Below are 20,266 nucleotides of genomic sequence, written 5' to 3' on the forward strand. Positions count from 1 at the left end.
CAGGACAGAAAAAGAAAAAAATGCTGGAGTATGAGTTATTCTTATGATCATCAAAGGAAGGAAGGAAAGGAAGGAAGGGAAGGAAGGAAAGGAAGGAAAGGAGGGATGAAAGGAGGGGGGGAGGGGGAAATATGGATAATTTTTTGTTTTGTTAAAAAAAATTAAGTTTGGAATAAGCAATAAGCTAAAATGATTATATATTCAAGCAGCAAGTAACCAAGAAATATATCAGGTATGCAACTTATTATTTAACTTTTTGGTATATCGATTCCTCACCCTTAAGCTGTTCCTGTCCCATACTGGTGCAAGCTGACATTAAGCTGATTAAAAAAAAAAACTTTCCTCCAGATTGGAATGTCTTGACAGTGACTTGCCAGGTTCAGTCTGGATGGCCAAACTGCTGCCCGCCCCCTTCACTTGGATAATCCTTCTGCTGCTTTGTGCTCTGAACTTTCTGTGTCAGGAAATCCATTGCTAATCACTTTCCTTTTGCTGAGTGAGTCTAATTGGACATATATACTTGCTTAAGTTTGTGTACATCAAGAAACTTAAATGCATTCATGTATATAGGGGCAAGCACAACTGCCAGTTATAAAATAAAAATATCTGCTTTGACTAGAGCTGTGACGTGAAAAGAAATGAAACCATACCTAGCTTTTAAAGAAAAGTCCCACTGTATGTTACAAAATGACAAGATTTGACATATCCGATCATGACAAAGCCAAAGCAACTGAAGATGGCCATTGCATGTAGTATGTATACAAGATTAGCAAGAATCCATGCTATTGGAAATGTGGACATGTGCCTTCATTTGTTCTCTGGGCCTCTGTTATATAATAACCTTCTGTGATTTTACAACAGTAATAATTAAAGCCACAGTGTTGACTAAATGCCCAGGCACATAGTTTTCACTGGTATTTGCTACTGCTAAATTTCCATTATTATCCTTCCATTTAGACTACTATGCATTCTTCAGAATATGAATTTGTCTGATCTATAACTAATGCAACACTATTTATTTATTACTATTTATTTACTTATTTATCATATTTGCAATTTTTTTATTTGTTTATCATATTTGCAGAGTCACTTGATAGAATTAATATCTTCACAGCCAGTTGGAAACCGATACAAAAAGATATAACCCAAAATTGCAGATCTGATGCTCACTGGAATTCTTTCACCAGAATTGTGATATGAAATCATAGTTAAATTAAAAGGTCACAATACTATTAATGAGGGCCAAGTCAAGATTAATGAAAGAACAAGGGTTCGAGAAAAAAATAAAAATAAAGGCATGTCATTTCCATAAGAGCACCAGGAAAACTTTCCAGAGTTGAGCAAAACTTCAGGACATCATTCTTCAACATGCCCAAATGTATTCCTTATCTTATATATGAACAGATATTTCATATATATTAATTGATAGTTTATACACTGCCAAATGTCACATATCTAAATACATTTAATTATCTAAAATGAACACACCAATTATTGTTTTTTTCCTTAGTTCAGTTTTCCCATCTAACAAATCTGGAAGGGAGCTTTGAAATACTGTCATAAACACTTTCATTTTATAATTCATTTTATACTTTTATGTTTACAAATCAGATCATGGTTTTTACAAACTTTCGACCAAAAGTAATTATTTCTTTTCCACTACATAAGAAGCAACCAGAAACAAGCATATGCAAGTATTTATCCAACACTTTCTGTTCTATGGTCCCATGTTTATTAGCATACATTTGTTTATACTGACTCTTACTTCTGTTGTGGAAACATGAGATTGTATCTATTTATTTATTTTAAAGGAAATAATGTTTCATTTTGTTTTTCCCCCAGTTGAATCCTACAGCTTGGATTTGTCAGAATTCATCCATAACATTGACTCAATCTTGTTTCCAAAGTCATATATAGATTTTGGAAGAATATAATATAAATTCAAGCAGTAAAATCTATAATCTGACCCTGAGAAACATTCTATTCCCAGATATTTTCTTGTTGATTTCATTTTGTAAGAAACTTTTTAGATTATATCAGTCTTCCTCTCCTGCTGCCATAAGGAATTGTAAACATTGTAGTCTTATAGCAACTGGAAGGCAGCAGGTTGGAAATGGCTGGATTTCATCTGAGAACAGTTTTATTTTGGGAAATAATCTTTCAAAAGAAAGGAAGATTACAGTTAGAATTACATCATAGAATTACCATTCAAACTTAGCTATGGAATGTTCATTAAGAGTAAGACAATATGCACAAACATTAGATTTGAGGGGATTTAGTTCAACAGCATTGAAGGCAGAGTTGAATAATGGAATTCATAAAAACTATAATAAATAATTAAGAAAGAAGAAATGATGTGGTTGAATTTCAGAATGAGTTAAAACCCAACTTAATTAGGAAACCAAAAAGAAAGATAGCCATGCACATATAAAGTATGCCTCAGATATGCAGATTCGTCTATGCTATGAAGTTCTGCATCTATGCAACACTTCTTGTAGGACCAGTCTCATAGGTTTTTTTTTCATGTTTAATGCTATTATTACATATTAAACTGGTGTCTCTTTAATAGTAAATTGGTGAGCAGGAGTAAAATTATTTTGCATCATTACCACATCATTCGCAAAAGAACTTATGTCATATTTATTTCCATATTAAGTGAATAATGTAGCTGTCACAAACTTCCAGTGTTTATGTTGTAATCTCTTCCTGAAAATTCTGTGGGTGAATTCATGTAAGAACTATTTCTACGACTTATAAAGTGCAGTCAGCTAATTTTAAGATTCTTTATGTGCAGACTGATTCGCTTGTGATTTTCAGATTTATGAAGTGTCTATGTATTCAAAAAAACACAATAATGTCAGCCTCTTGTGTGTGCTGGTAATAAAACGCAATACCATACTGTGATCTGGCTCTAGGTTTGAACCTAGCTATTATAGCTTAATATGTAGCAGGTTGCAAAATTTAAGTGCAAAGTTCCAGGTGACCAGTAGATGGTAGCAAAGTACATGCCTCTGCTGCCCTCTAGCTGTCTCCTGGATTCTTACAGCACAGATATGGCAACCTTGTCCTGTTTGATAGTTTTTAAACTATGCTTACATTTTTTAGGAACCTAAGCACAATCTTACTCTTAGTAACACAGCACAAAATGAATATTATGGAAAAGCAGATGTAATTTATCTTATATTTTTCAGTCACCATTATATTTTTATTTGCAGGACTAGGAGAAACTGTTGAAGAATTTTCTGTCTAAGATGCCAAAATAAACTATCTGGCCATGAACTTTATGCACCATAAATTGGGCAAATGGGAGGAAACACAATTTACTGTTCTATTGCAGGTAAAAAGGCTTACATTGACCCTGTGTGGCTTCTGCAAAACTAATATAAATACTCCTATTGTGCAATAAATTTTGTGAGCTGGAGTTTGCTTAATGGAATACATACCCATACTAAAATAGCATCCGTATAAAGAAATAGGCCTATCATACCTCCATGCAGGGCAGGAAGACTTATTCTATGTATTTCGGTGAATAATACATAAAACAACAAAAATAAATCATTGGAATGCCAAAAGTTGAAAATGCAAGTGTTAAAGATAAAAAAAATCTTCCTTCCAGACCAATAATATGAAATCAAATGCAGACATCCCAAATTGAATAGTGCTACTGTTTGTTCCAGATCCCAAACATGACGTATCCTATTATATGTCAGGGTTTTGATGCCTGTCTAATTAAATCATGAGCCTCAAGCCAAGCTTCAAAAGAAATCCAGTTATTTATTAGGAGCAACCTGTTGGAACATACCCAAGTGAAACCAGATCTGCCCCTATAAAAAGCCCAATTATGACCAATTATCTGCCTTCCTCCCAGGGTGTATCATAAATCACATTCTCCAATGAAGCACTTTCGTGGGCTAAAGAGATTACTCCCCTCTGGCTGTTGCAGGTAACCTGGGATATAGCCTTGAGAAAGAGATGTGTGCAATGTGCTTCTGCTTGTGGTTGCTATGCTGCTTCATCAGTATTTCCCCCCCTCCTGCCTATGGCAATTCGAGAGCAGGCCAGGGTTGCTTTCCGAGTTGATATTCGGCACCCCTCATTTCCTGAAGGCAACCTGTGCAAAGCAAAAATAATTTGAGTACAGGTATAGAATTTAGGGCTGTGACATCACCATCACCCAGGCTTGTTTGGGTTTTCTGTGTGGAATTTTGCTATAAGGTGCTCAGCCTCGATGTTCCTACTCTTTACCCAAGATGCCTTTGGGTAAAGGGGTAGCCCTTCCACTTGATTAAGTATTGGAGTTGTCTCCTGTGCCACCTTTGAGTGGGCAACATCTTTGAATAGCAATTTATTATGATAAGTAATGATAAGTAATAATTGGATATGAGAAGAGAAGGTTAGAAATATCTTTGGACTATATATAAAGATTATTAATTACAATAATAATTATTATAAAAAATAAAATAAAACTATATACAGTTAAATCTTAACTAATAGGGGGAAAATGCTATGATACAGGATATAACTAAAGAAAGAAAGAAATAAAGAATGATAATAAATTATATACATGGAGGATTAGAAATTAGAAATCTTTGGTATTAAATATTATGGATGTTTAGCTAAAACAGGATATGAGGACTTAATGTTACTGGAGGATTTTATAAATAAGTAAATGAAATGCCAGCATGTGGTTATGGATTGAATTTTTGGTATAGTTAAGGATGAAGGATGTTTAAATAACTGTAGTTAACTAAAAGTGGAGGTATGATGATGTTAATATAGTAAATATTTGAGTTAAGACATTTGAATTAATATGAATTAATGGAAGAGATGCACAAAAACTTTTTGTAACCAGCTGATATACTTTTTTATAACATATGTATGTCGTGGTTTTTTGTGTTTTTTTTTAATGAAATATATAAGTATATATACAATAGAGAGATACAAAGTGTATCTGTGGGGGGAAATATAGTTAGGATAGATTAGCAAAGGTAAGAGAATAAGAAATGATACTAAATTATATTTGGGTTGGCGGAAGTACCATCCCAAGGAAACATAAACTGAGATTTAAAATAGACATACCAATAATAGTAGAAAAAGAAAGGGAGAAAGGAGGAGAGAATGAAAGGAAGATGGGGGAAAGAAGAAAGAGGTAAGGAGAGAAGGATGGAAAGGAGAGAAAGAGGAGGAGAGAGGGTAGAAAGGGGAAGAGGAAGAGTAGGAGTAGGAGAAAGGCACGGGAAGAAGGAAGGGGAAGGAGAGGAGGAAGGAGAAAAGTAGAGAAGGGAGGGAGGGAGAAAGGAAAGGGAAAGGAAAGGAAGATGGAAGGGAGAGAAAAGGAAGGAGAGGGGGTAGGAAGGGAAAGATGAAGAGTAGGAGCAAAGGAGAGGTAAGGGAAGAAGGAAGGGGAAGGAAAGGAGGAAGGAAGAAAGTAGAGAAGGGAGAGAGGGTGAAAAGAAAGAGGTAAGGAGAGGAGGATGGAAAGGAGAGAAAGAGGAGGAGAGAGGGTAGGAAGGGGATGAGGAAGAGCAGGAATAGGAGAAAGGTACAGGAAGAAGGAAGGGAAGGGAGAGCAGGAAGGAAGAAAGTAGAGAAGGGAGGAAGGGAGAAAAGAAAGGGAAAATAAGGTGGTGTTATAATAGGAGGAAGGGATGGTAAATAAAGCAACCCAAACTGTATATTATAACCTATTAAATGAAATAATAAATGTATAAGAATGATAAATGCTAAAACACTTGTAACCAAACGACATGCTGTATGTGATGATGGGTTTTTTCCTATTTTGTTTTTTGTTTTTGTTTTTGTTTCTTTTCTTTTCATTGTTGTGGGTATGTGTTGTCTATGTAACAAAAAATATAATAAAAATTTTTTATATATAAAAAAAAGAATAGCAATTTATTTTGTGCTAGAAGTTACAGTTTGGGGGTTAAAAAAACAACGAGGGAGGAGAGACTTCCAGAGGTTAGGAATTAAGAGGGCTAACAGTCAGAATGGTGTTTAAAAAGTTTGTACTTTTTTTTTACACAGTTCTGACTGCTATAAAAAGTTTGCTAGCTTGTTTGAATCGTATTGATTCCAGACCTCACCTTAAAACACATCTTTAACAAACCATGGAACATTTATGTTAGTCTTCACAGAAGAGCATCTGTGAATCGCAAATTTGTTTAACTGAGGTTATCTAAATTTAGGCTTATTTGTTCCTTCATTTTAACAGCATTAACAGATGATGGACTGAAATGCTCTGATTAGAAAAATATATACTTTTGCAATTGCAAGGATTGCCTTAAGATTGACATTTTGTAGTCTATCTCACCAATTGTTGTTATTTTTACATTAATTCAAAGCTGGACTTTTTATGTAAAATATGTACACTGCAAATATCACCTTGAGAAATAAAAGAGAAAATGTGTGCCATGTTGGATTGTAATATTATCTTTATATGTGAAATACATCATAAATAGTGAGTGTTGTGGCTGGCGTGGAGGTGGGCTGGGATTTTATGGGTTTTTATGTTGTGGGGGTTTTATGTTGTAGTCTCCTGGAGTCACCTGTGTGGGTGTTGTGTGGCCATATAAATTTGTTAAACAAACAAACAAATAAAATATATACAATAAAAACAAACTTAATTAGAAATAACCACTTAAGCCACGGGTGTCAAACTCGCATTGTCATGGCGGTGTCACGTGATATATCGTGACTTTTCCCCCCACGCTAAACCAGGCGTGGGTGTGGCCAGCGAGTGACGCATCCAGCCCGCTGCAAGTTTGACAGCCTGACTTAAACTCTTCAACAGAAACCAGTCAACAGTGATTGGCTACAAATTTTTTTATTATTTTATTTATTTATTTTTATTTATACGATTTATAGGCCGCCCAATCCCGGAGGGATAGCCCAGTCATGAAATATTCAGGAAGCATGCACAAAACAATTGCTTTGTAGTCTCAGAAATCAGGAACAGGATACCCACAGCATGGTTCTAACGTAGAAGATACAACTTTTAAAACAGTCTCTCAGTTAATTAATTTGTAGTGAGTTAATCATCTAACAGATCCCTCATCTCTGACTACCGAAGATAGCCCCGGTGTCAGTCTTCAGGACAGACATTGCTACAACTCTCTACTCTCCCTGATATTCAGTGATGAATACAGGAACCAGATAATAATTCCCCAGCTTCAAGAACTTGCTGCTAGTTAGTTGCTTTAATACAGAAAATTTGCATATTGCAGAATGTCTTATATACACATAAACACACATATCCGCATTCAATCATTTATTTATTTTATTTTATTTATTTAGTTTGTCAAACATGTACAGGATAGCAGGATATAAGTATAAACATGGACATGAACAAAGGAAATGAATACAAATAAATGGCAACAGTAGGACAGGAACGATAGGCACGCTGGTGCGCTTATGCATGCTCCCTTTACAGACCTCTTAGGAATGGGGTGAGGTCCACAGTAGACAGTTTAAGGTTGAAGCTGTGGGGGTTTGAGGATGTAACAATGGAGTCTGGTAGAGCATTCCAGGCGGTGACAGCTCTGTTGCTGAAGTCGTATTTTCTGCAATCGAATTTGGAGAAGCTTACCTTGAGTTTGTATCTATTGTTCACCCGAGTATTATTGTGGTTGAAGCTGAAGTAGTAGAGGTAGAACGTTGTAGCAGACAATTTTGTGTACTCTGCTTAGATTGGACTACAGGCGACGCAGTTCCAGGTTTTCCAAACCCAACATTTTAAGCATGATGGCATAAGGGATTCCCTTGTGAGCAGAGGAGTGGAGTACCAATCTCGTGTACAGTACATCATACAGGCATACAGGGCATGTATGAAAGAAGGAAACCCAGAATTTAAAAGGGGAACCTATTTTTCTCATCCTTTTGAGTGAACTAACTATATATTTATTTAAAAGATTCAGTTACAGTTGTTTATCTTGTGGCACTTAACTCTGTGCATCTGACAATAAGAATAAAAGCATAAGAAGTAAAAAACAATGCAAAAAATAAAAAGAAAAGAAAAAGATCAAGAAAAAAAAAACCCAGGGAAATATACCCTATAAGCCCTCAATTTACAATCATTCATTTACTGATCACTCTGGAAAAAGTGACTTATGACAGTTTTTCACATTTATGACCATTTGCAGCGTCCCCATGATCTCATGATCAAAATTCGGGTGCTTGGCAGCTGGCATGCCAGGCTCCTTTGATCATCATTTGTAACCTTCCTAGCCAGCTTTATACAAGCAAAGTTAATGGGGAAAGCCAGATTTGCTTAATGACCACACGACTCACTTAACACCTGCAGTGATTCACTTAAAAACTGTGGCAGAAAGGTTGTAAAATGGAACAAAACTCACTTAACAATACCCTTGCTTGGCAACAAAAATTTGGGGTTCTGTTGTGGTCATAAGACAAGGACCACCCAGATCCATTGCTCTCCAAGCTTCACTGTTCTTACCTTCTGTCCCTTCAACCTTATTGTCCCTTCCAGTGGTGGGTTCTGGATCCTATTCCAATTAGTATGGTTGGAACAGGCCTGGTGTCACCCATGTGGCGTGTGGCATGTGCATGCATCGAACCTGCCTGTGATGCCTCTGCAAGCCCCCGCAATGCCTCCGCAAGCCCTTGCAATGCCTCCGCAAACCTCCGTGATGCTCTGGCTGCTTGGCGGAGTGTCACGCATGTGCTGTATATGCCATGCATGTGCGCGGAAGCACCAAAGGCTTAAAAGACAGGTAAGGTGCTCAGACAGGCGGGTGGGCCCTCCGGAGCACTGTACCGGAACGGTATCTCATGTTCCGGGCAGGCTCCGATACACCTGTACCGGGGCGTACTGCCTGCAACCCACCACTGGTCTTTTCCCTCCTAGAAGGTTAAGTGTGTTTTTGGAAATTCTTTCCCAGCCTTGAGACTGGAATACCCTATTTCATATTTATGTAATGTTCCACAATTGTTTCTGTGTGGATTGATAGAAGAGCAGTGTTGTTCTCTGATTTGCCAGCTTGAGCAATTTCTGTACATTTAAAAACAAGTGAGCTTTAAATCTCAGAAGAGAAAAGTGATTAGAAATTTTCCATGTTTACTGCCCTGTTCTGTCCCCCCTTCTCCGCTCGTTAAACAGATGACAGGTAAACAAACTTAAAAGGAACTCTCTTTATCAGTTCTCGGCTCCAACTGGCTGCAAGCCCAAAAATAACATAAATAAAGTCTCAGACTAGATAACAGAATACAAACAAAAACTCTTACAAGCAGTGCACTTCTCCAAGTGTCTTCTTGAATCAGGGTTACAGAAAACAAAGCACTTTTCCAAGTGTATCTTACATAAACCACGACTGATGATCAATCAATGTTGAACGAACCAAGGAACATTGACTCCTGCAACTAGGGCGTGGCACCATCCATCCTTTTATCCCCAGAATATGCCCCTAACGAGCCCCAGCTGCATAATTAATCTTGCATCCCGAAAAGACTCACAGAAGACTGCTGCTGAGTCACAACACTGCCCATTACACTCACAGAGTAAAATGCTGAGCAAAACTAGCCAAGATTATCAAATTTTACATTGTATCATAAAAACAAGGTCAGAGATAGTATATACCATGACAAATAAACTTGATTCTGAAATTGAATCAATTGAATCATATAATAATTGCTTAATTTTTTAATAACTGTAAGTTATATATTGATTGTTGTAAACTGTCCAGACTCACTTGTTCTGTGAGATGGGTGGCTATATAAATTAGGCAAATAATATAAGATCTAAGGGAAAGTTAGAAAGAGGGAAGAAGAGGGAATCCCAAAGCATATCTTAAGCCACACCAGTAAGAGAAAAGAAAGGGAAGAAAGATACAATATAAATCTTCTCTTTTCATGACACCAAGGAAACTAAAGCAGGGCAACAAAAGATGACAAAGGCAGACAAAAAATCTCAAAGAATGATCACGGGGAGACTGATCCTAATTTACCAAAATACCACTTTTTAAAAATATCATCTGTTTAAGAACTGCAAATGTTTTCCTTCCTTCCTTCCTTCCTTCCTTCCTTCCTTCCTTCCTTCCTTCTCTCCCTCCCTCCCTCCCTCCCCTGGAATGAACAGGGTGAACAGGGACATCGTGATATTACTGGAGCTTATTTGGAGAGGCTGAAAGGGAATTAAAATGGAGAATAAGGGAATTAAGCTTTGTGGGAAGTTAACACAACTATTTCGCCCTTACCTTTTGCCAAAACAAAAAACAAACAAAAAGCTTTCCTTTTTTGCAACTGAGTTTTGACTATGCAATATGGGAATGCTCCAAGATGTGCAAAATGGGGCTGTATTACTTGTTCTCTTTGAGATTCAATCCAGTTCAGACCGGTTAAAATGAAGAGAGTTTTCTGCAGTTGTTGGTATCAATGGTGCAAAAAAAGAAAAAAAAAAGGAATTTATTAGAAAAGCTCACTTCTTTCAAGTTAGTAGTAACTAAACAATTCCTTATTTTCCATGATATAATGCAGTGTCTGTTTTAGACATTTTGGAATGTGAGAGAAACATTCAGGAAAAGGAAATTGGTTCCCACTTCTTTGATGTCTTTTGCTTCTTCCTTATAAATACGTGGATAGCATTCATGTCTATGAATGAACTAAAACTCTTCTGTGGATAAAATTGTCACAATCTCTGAACATCTCAGCTTTTATATAGACAGATATGTTGGGGAAGCCAACAGACAGGATGTTGCCAACAGCAGACTCTGCAGTTTGCAGATGTTTTTTCCATTCTGACTTTTGCCAGTTATGTGGGTAAGTATTCTACTAGATTATAATGATAATACTGTAATGTCAGCATATTGTTCTACCTTTCTAAAACTTTGACCAAAGACTCTCTCCCTCCCTCCCTCCCCCCTCTCTCTGTCTCCCTCCCCCTCCCCTCTCTCCTTTCTCTTCTCTCTTCTATTGGCTGCCCATCTTACTACACGACAACTCTTGGCAGCTATTGTAATAAGTTCTAATAAGGATGACATTTAATTGTCTGCTTGGTTTAATAATTGATGAATGTTTTTTCCCCCTAAGGGACATTATTAAAAATATTTACTAGGAGAATGTAGATCAAAATTTGTTACAGGTATTTGGTTTTTGCTTTGCCAAAAGCTGAAATGAAGTAAAGCTGTCAGTACTGCCAATGTTAGGAAAATGGGAAGTACAATATGTTTGAATAACTTGTCTTGGATTTCTCTTTTTTCCCTCCTTTATTAATTATGTAAAAGGTACAATATTATCTTGATCATTTTCTTGGTTTATTATATTTATTTTCAGGTCCTTATGCATCTCATTCCCTTAGCTAGACATTTGTGTTTCAACTTTATTTTATAATCTCTATGGGATTATTATGATTATGATTATTATTCAGTATTTCTGGTTCTAGTATTTCTGCATCAGGTAAAATTTGTATCATATCTGTCACTTTTGATTAATTCATTTTGAACATGGTATATTCATAGAAGTGGACATAATTTCCAATATATCTGACATTGTGGCTACTAATTTCTGGCCCATTCTTCAAAAATATCCTGGAGTATTTCAAATGTTATAATATCTTGTGCTATTTTGTAAATTTACATAGCAATGAATGTATCTGTTTGTATCTTTAGCCTATAAAATGGAAGAAATAATCTGTCTATGATAATAACAGGGCTACTTTATGCTTTCTAGTATGCAATTATTTTAATTTGTACTTTGGTTCAAACAAATTGTTTCATGCATCCTATATAATATTGTTTAATATTATATATCAAGACTAAAACATATAAAAAACAGTTGCTGGGTATGTCTAGCCTAATGAAAAGGACTAGTGGAGGCATGATAGCAATGTTCCAATATCTCAGGGGTTGCCACAAAGAAGAGGGTGTCAATCTATTCTCTAAAGCACCTGAAGGCAGAACGAGAAGCAATAGATGGAAACTAATCAAGGAGAGAAGCAACCTAAAACTAAATGTCCATGGAGTTGCTCAGTCATCCAGGTCATGGTTGTCCCAAAGGTGCTTTTTTCAAGAGACAACTGGACTTTCTGATAAAAGTCCAGTTGCCTCTTGAAGAAGCACCTTGGGAAAATAGCAATAGCACTTAGATTACATACTGCTTCATAGTGCTTTATAGCCAGTGGTGGGTTCCAGCAGCGACTACTGCTGCTTCACTCAGGGGTACACCGTGTGTGTGTGCTTGTTGCACGCAGCCTGCACATACACAATACAACTAAAATTGCTCTGCGCATGTGCAGAAGCAAAAAACAAGATGTAAGAGAACTGGTTTGGGGGTGTGGGAGGCCAGTTCCAGCGACCCAGGCCGCGAAGCTACAACTGGTTCAGCCGAACCGGTCCGAACCTGTAGGAACCCACCACTGTTCACAGCCCTCTTTAAGCAGTTTACAGAATCAGCCTATTGCCCCCAACAATCTGGGTCCTCATTTTACCCACCTCGGAAGGATGGAAGGCTGAGCCAACCTTGAGCCTGGTGAGATTCGATCGGCCAAACTGACAACCTAGAACTAAGGAGAAATTTCCTGACAGCTAGAACAATTCAATGGAACAACTTGCCTCCAGAAGTTGTGGCTGCTCCAACACTGGAAGTTATTAAGAAGAGATTGGACAACCGTTTGTCTGAAATAGTAAAGGGTTTCCTGCCTGAGAGGAGCGGGGGGGGGGACTAGAAGACCTCCAAGGTCCCTTCCAACTCTGTTATTCTGTTATTGTAATAATGTATTACAATGTAAGACTACATTTGAAGCTGGATCACATACCTTTTTTTTCCAAGAAAGGAGAATATTTTTCTTATGATATGGCAAGATATTTAAGATAACCTAAGAGGTTTCTTAATGAAACACATTTGGGGATGGCAGTCAAGGGTCAGCCAGAACTTTTCTAACTTACAGTCTCTAGCAAAGTCCAGCTTTTGCTATGGCAATAGGAAAAGCTGCCAGTACAATGTTGATTGCATGCTCTTTCTTAATGGTTGTTGTTCTGTAGTACAAAAAAGGAGTCACAAAAGGGTACATAAATCAAGCCTGAAGATGAGGCAGGGCCAGTTTCCAGGGGAGAGGAAGTGAAAATTTAAGTTTCCAGGCCGTTCCCACGACCCCATCAATAATGAATCTAGGAAGGCTACTATTGTTCAGACATGGATCTTCCAGAAAGAATGTTCTAACAAGCAGGGTAGCTTGTCAAATCCTTCCAAAGAAATGATTGTATTTCTCTGCCTCACTTCTTATCTGTTCCTGAGCTGCTTAAATGATCAAATTAAATCAAATTAATTCTGATCATTCAGAATGATGTAGTCAACATGGACAATTTAGGGATGGGCTTGTGAGAAAAGGGAGAGGAAGATATCGGTGGTGAGCAAATATATACATATGCCCCACATTCAATGTCACATATAGTCATACTCAGGTGGGCTGCTGTTCAAAGAACCCACACATGTGATTCTCACAATGGATGCCTGTCTGACTGGCTGGGGAGCACATCATCAGTCACTGATGTTACAGGGCCAGTAGTCCCCAGCCGAGTCCATCCATAAACTGGTTAGAGTTATGAGCGGTCCATGTCGCTCTGGGGGGTTGGCAGGGGTTTGAGAGAAACTCTAGCTAAGATTGTGTGCAGTTCAGACAACCCCCAAATCCCACTCCTGGATGGCCCTGCCCACCCTTTCCCACCCCTCTCAGGAGTCCCCACACGACCCATTTTGGATGCAGGTAAGTGTAGGGCACATCTGGAGGCTCAGGGAGGGTGGAAAACGGGTCTTCTGGAAGTTCGGGAAGACCGGAAACTCCAGAGGGGCTTCGGAGCCTGGGGAGGCTGTTTTCCCCCTCCTAGAGGCTCAAAGAAAGCCTCCAGAGCCTGGGGAGGGCAACCCCTCCTGCACTGTGTTGCAGGAGGTTGACTAGGCCATGCCCACCATGGCCATACCCACCCAGCAACTGGGCAGAGAACCCCTTACTAAAATTTTTGAAGCCCACCCCTGGTCATGCTGAAGGATAAGCCCTAAAATGCAGTGATTGAGAAGAAGAATTAATTGCAGGAATATAAAATGCACCTGCCTATTGTACTTCTTCAGATGATGATTTTATGCAACAAAGCTAGGAAATGCCCAGGAAAGGCTGCAAGATCCCTAACTATCCTATATGCTTGAGTTAGAGGAAAGACACCAGATAACTATCACCATCCCTTCCAGGACAGATAGGTAGTGACAACACTACCTACCATCTAACTGCACTATGCCATGGAAATGGTGTCAAAGTGGGAACAGTTCCAAAAAACGTCTGAGATAGGAAATGCGATTTCCATTGCTTTATCATATGAGGGGAAGCTTGTGTTCTGCTACAGTTTTATTGTAGCAGTGTGGTTCACATGTGTTCATAGAACCTAAGAATCCATAGAACCTAAGAATCAGATGTGCATATAGCTTGGCAAAAGGAAAAGAAGTCATCCAAGTTTTTGGAAACAAATGAAAAGTTTCTGTCCTGCATAACCAATCCATTCAATAATTCTATAGTAAATCTGATGTATTTCTTTTTTCAATGAATGACATAATTCCAATCTTTTGTGTTAATGAGCTATGGAGATCTGGAAAAACTCAGTCTGCATTTTTGTGCCAAGATAAATAGCAGAAAATTGCTCAGCCCATAATGGCCCAGGCATTACTTACATTTGTTGGAATTACATACAAATAGTGTTCTTGTGGTGGGGATGTATCTGTCTGGAAAAATTGAGATATTATTGTAAAGAATAGCAGAACACTTTAGGTGCTTTAATGATGGACAAACTGAATCCAAGAAATTAAAAGCAATAGTTTCCAGCTTTCCAGGAAAAATGGCTTGATAGTCTCCTTTAAAAAGAATAATATACAATGTTTTTGATAAACATATAGAATACTGCAAGTACTTCATAAACGTGAAATATTTAACTTTAAACCCAAGAATACACTAAGGCAGAAGCTTGTCCACCCCAAGGATAAAACACCCAGACACAAACTGAACTTTGTGCTATTTGCAGCACAATGCAGTGAGACTTATGCAAATCTATATATTGGGGAAACAAAACAACCACTTCATAAATGCATGGCACAACATAGGAGAACAAACCCATGAGGACAAGATTCAGCAGTTCATCTAAATTTAAAAGACAAAGGCAACTCTTTTGAAGACAGCAAAGTTCACATTTTGAACAGAGAAGACATCTGGTTTGAAAGATCTATGTCAAAATTGAACAACCTTCTCTCAACAGACAGGCAGGATATAATATCGTCTATCTCCAGTCTACAACACAGTCCTTTTAGCAGTTCCAAGAAGGCTCCATACCCATTTGCACTATTCCGGTGACTCTGAGGACACAAATAAACTTCTAGGTGGCCTTAACAACTTGCTAAAAGAATGCAAATGACCAGCAAGGAATTTAAATCCTTTCATTGCCCACCATCCAGTCAGAGCTGAAGAAGCTTCTTAGATAAGAAGCAAAACATCTTCAAATAATAACAAGACCGTCTCTTGAAAAAGCACCTTTGGGACTTATTGTGAATGTAGCTTAACCAAGAAGTTGGGGCAGAACCAGAATGTGACTTTTGCATTCTGTGAGGCTATGAATATGTTCTGAGGTCAGGAAGGGAACCAATGTTAAAATAGGTATATATCAATAACCAAAGAGATTCAGGCTTCAAGGTTCACCAAAATGACTTGACTTGGCTGCAATACAAAGAAGAAGGGCAGCCATTATCCTGCCTCTTTGCCATGCAAAGATAAGGTTCCATGGGCAAAACTGGGAAATTGGTCAAAGTTATCAAAGGTCTGTTGAATCAGATCATATATGTTTCTTTACAGCTTTTCGGTTGTATCACCCTAAGGCATTTCCTACAGAATCATAATCTAGATCAATGGTTCCCACACCCCATAGGGGGACAATTTGATTTTTAATGGGGGAAATTTGAACCTTGTTTAAACCAAGTTAATGGCCTTTTAAGCTTCCTCTGCATGAGTAGAGTTCACTTTTTGAGTAAAATAAGAATTATACGTCACAGGGGGGTGGGGATCAGGATTTTAGAAATTCTTAGGTGGCACATGGCCAAAAAAAGGTTGGGAACCACTGATCTAGATCCTAAGACACTGATAAATTTTCACTGTTGATTGATGACAAACCACATTCTAGTCTGCCATTGTACTAAAGCACTGTTTCTTATTTGGCATTTACATCTATATTCTTAATTATTATTATTATACAATTGTATCACAGCGGCCAGTTGTTTCACCGGATTTGGCATTGGTTACTAGTCGGGCCCCACCCAGGGGCCTAGGACGTCGTAACGTATTTTCTTAATATGCATGCAGATCCAAGCAGTGCGGCTTTTTGCATTTGACTGATGGTGATTTTGTCAATTTTTAACTGTTTTAAATGTAATTCCAGTGCTTTTGGAATAGCACCCAGTGTGCCAATTACCACTGGAATTACCACTGCTGGTTTGTGCCATAGTCGTTGAATTTCGATTTTTAAGTCCTGGTATCTTGCGATTTTTTCATGTTCCTTCTCGGCGACCCTGCTATCACCTGGTATTGCGATGTCTATGATTGTGACCTTATTTTTCTCAACCAGTGTGATGTCTGGTGTATTATGCGCCAGTATTTTGTCGGTTTGTATACGGAAATCCCACAAGATCTTGACCATCTGATTTTCTGTGACTTTTTCAGGCTGATGTTCCCACCAGTTTGTTGCTGTTTAATATTATAATTTTTGCACAAATTCCAATGGATCATTTGTGCTACTGAATTGTGCCGCAATTTATAGTCAGTCTGCGCGATTTTTTTACAGCAGCTGAGTATGTGATCAACAGTTTCATCAGCTTCTTTGCAAAGTCTGCATTTGGCATCATCAGAGGATTTTTCGATTTTGGCCTTAATGGCATTTGTGCGGATAGCTTGTTCTTGCGCAGCCAGGATTAGTGACTCTGTTTCTTTCTTTAATGTACCTGTTGTTAACCATAACCAAGTTTGTTCACTGTCCACTTTATCTTTTATTTTTTCAGAAATTGGCCATGCAGTGCTTTGTTCTGCCAACTCTCCATTCTTGATTTTATCACATCTTTTCTGTATTCTTGTTTCGTCTGTTGGGCCTTCAGTAGATTTTTGTTCTTTACTTCGATTAATAGATGTTCTTGACTTTCTTTTAAATAATCAGCCAGTGCATGTTTTTCTTCTTCAACTGTTTGCTTCACTTGTAATAATCCTCTGCCACCTGATTTTCGGGGCAGGTACAGTCTATCAGTATCACCACGTGGATGTAAACTGTAGTGCATTGTCATTAGTTTCCTGGTTTTTCGGTCCAAAAGGTCCAAATCAGCTTGTGTCCAGTTAACTATACCAGCTGTGTATCTTATAACTGGTATTGCCCAGGTATTTATGGCCTTGATTGTATTTCCACCATTCAATTTAGATTTCAAAATTTTCCTAACTCTGTTGGTGTACTCTCGCCTGACAATAGTTTTTACTTCTCCATGCTTGATGTTATCCAACTGCAGAATGCCTAAGTATTTGTAGGCTTCATTTTCTTTGCATTTAATTAATTGGCCACTGGGCATTTCAATTCCCTCACATGCAGTGATTTTGCCCCTTTTTATGGATACAGTGGCGCATTTTTCCATGCCAAACTGCATTGAAATATCGGTGCTGAATACTCGGACTGTGTTTGTCAATGATTGGATTTCTATTTCTGACTTTCCATAGAGTTTCAAATCATCCATATATAGTAAATGTGAAATTTTTTCAGCTTCTTTGGCTGTTTGGTAGCCTAATTTCATTTTTTTTAAGATTATTGATAGTGGGATCATTGCGATGATGAAGAGAAGAGTTGAAAGTGAATCACCCTGGAAAATTCCTCGCTTGATATTAACTATTCCGTAGATCTCATTCCCTACTGCCAACTCAGTTCTCCATTGTTTCATCGCCTTTTCAGTAAAGGATGTAATATTTTTGCTAATGCCAGTTGTTTCTAAGCATTTTATGATCCAACTATGTGGCAGTGAGTCAAATGCCTTTTTGTAATCAATCCAGACCATATTCAAGTTCGTTTTTCTGTTCTTACAATTTTCTAATATCATTTTATCAATTAGAAGCTGATCTTTGGTGCCCCTGCTCCTTCTTTTGTTGCCTTTTTGCTCTACTGGCAAGATGTTGTTTGTTTCCAAATAATCCATCATGTTATCTGCAATAATGCCTGTGAGTAATTTGAAGGTTGTTGGCAAGCATGTTATTGGTCTGTAGTTTTCAGGTGTTGTTCCTTTAGTTGCATCTTTCTGAATCAAGTATGTTTTTCCAGTTGTCAACCATTTATCAATTTGGCCCTTTTGTAAAATTTCATTCAGTTGCCTGGCCAATATTGCATGTAAACTGGTCAGATATTTGAGCCAGAAACCATGTAATTGGTCCTTTCCAGGTGATGTCCAATTCTTTACCTTTTTAACTCGATTTTTGACCATCTCAGTTGTCATTTCTAATACTTGCATTTGCTTGTTGCCAATGCTTTTCTCAAAGTCATGTATCCACTTTGCTTCCTTGTTGTAGTCCTGTTGCATTTTCCCACAATTCTTTCCAGAATTCAACTGTGGCCTGTTTTTCTGGTTTTTCACTTTTGGTGTCACCATTTACATTAAGACTTTGATAAAAACGCCGTTGGTCTGATCGAAATTGCTGATTTTGTTTATATTGGATGATTCGTGCCTCATATCTTTCAATTTTTCTAGCTGTTGCTGTTATCTGCTGTTTTACAATCTCTACAGCTTCATTGATGTTTCTTGTATCCAATCTATATCGTCTGATTAGCCGATCTATGATTTTGTTGTTTTTAAGCCGTTGCTCATGCATGTTCTTTAAGTTACTAGCATCTGCCCTTAATTTTTTGATTTTTTGTTCTAAACGGATTTTCCACTTTGGCTTTGATGCTTTTTCTGTTGTGTGACTAGGTACTTTAATTTTAATGCCTAGTTCATTAGTGACTATTACAGCTGCGCTGTACATTAACTGGTTTGTTTCCAAGATGGATCCCGGTTCAATTGTTGAAAACACTGCATTAACCATTTTCATGATAGGGGCCAAAATTTTCTTAGGCACAGTTTTTAGTGATGGTAAACGTTGCCTTTCCTCATTAAGCAGAAAATGCTCCATGATCTTATCCTTCAATTCTTTTTGTTTTTGAGTTAGTTCATCAGTTGGTTCAGTGATAACTGGTTCTAGTGGTGGTGGTGTTATTTCCTCCCCGAGAGCTTCTTCTGGGAGTTCTACTATAATGTCTTTAGTTGTGTCTTGAGTATCAGTTATTTCCGCTTGTGATATTGTTTTTTGGGTTTTGCAATTTGCCTGAATTTCCTCATGTTCAACTTCACTAAACACTTTATTCCATATAATAAATCGCCTTTGATCTGCTAGTCGTTGTTCACTAACATTTGAATCTGGATATTGTTGTTTCCATAATTCATACATTCGCTTTAAATATCCTCTTTTTTCTGGCTCTGAGTTGTAGTAGCAGGCCATTATGGCACGGTTTTCATCTGCACTATATTTTTGTCGTTTTGTTGGCTGGTCCACTTGTAGCCCACTTGTCGACGGATGTCCAGGGACCCCAACATCCGCCGCGGCCCTTGTTAACCCGCGCGACGACCGATGCGGTATGGAATTCTTATTTGTTTTTTTCACCATATTGTATGGGTTGGCCGGGGTTTTTTTACGGGACCAGATGCCAACCTGACCCCAACCCTCCTCCTTTCTCATCCGGGCTTGGGACCGGCAACGGCGGAGTTTTCTTAATTTATTATTATTATTATTATTATTATTATTATTATTATTATTATTATTATTATTATTATTATTATTATAAATTACTTTGTACTATAAAAACAATGGTTAATTAATGATTTTGTCAGAGACAACTAGAGAGAGTCAAATATAATAAAACTTACCGTAACTGTTTCCAGTGAGATATGGATCACAATTTTAGTTCATTTTAGACTTGGCAGAAGCTAAGATATAAAACAGGAGCTGTTAAAGGAAAGTGGAATAAGAAAGAATGAAACAAGAAAACCATCCCCAACTTCCTATTTATTTTTCCCCTTATATTTTCATAAGCTTAGAGGAAACTTGATTATAGCATTGAAGGCACAACACCAGACAGCGGATGACTTTATTTATGGTCACATCAGCTTGACTACCAGCCTGAGATATCAAGAGAAAAAAGCTGATATCTTTATTTGCTCAGAAGGTCAGAGAGGCCAT

At 37.7% G+C, this 20,266-nt stretch overlaps 1 long non-coding RNA gene across 2 annotated transcripts in view; it reads left to right on the forward strand.

Moving 5' to 3' along the window:
- Window positions 1-3,037: 3,037 nt before the first annotated feature.
- The window catches only part of LOC116513445, a 33,289-nt gene continuing 16,060 nt past the window's right edge, over window positions 3,038-20,266 (forward strand). For both annotated transcript variants that reach the window (XR_004255989.1, XR_004255990.1), the window contains exon 1: window positions 3,038-3,337. This is a non-coding gene — a long non-coding RNA (uncharacterized LOC116513445). The remainder of the gene's footprint in view (window positions 3,338-20,266) is intronic.

Source organism: Thamnophis elegans, chromosome 1 (assembly GCF_009769535.1).
Source record: "Thamnophis elegans isolate rThaEle1 chromosome 1, rThaEle1.pri, whole genome shotgun sequence".
Lineage (NCBI taxonomy): Eukaryota > Metazoa > Chordata > Lepidosauria > Squamata > Colubridae > Thamnophis > Thamnophis elegans.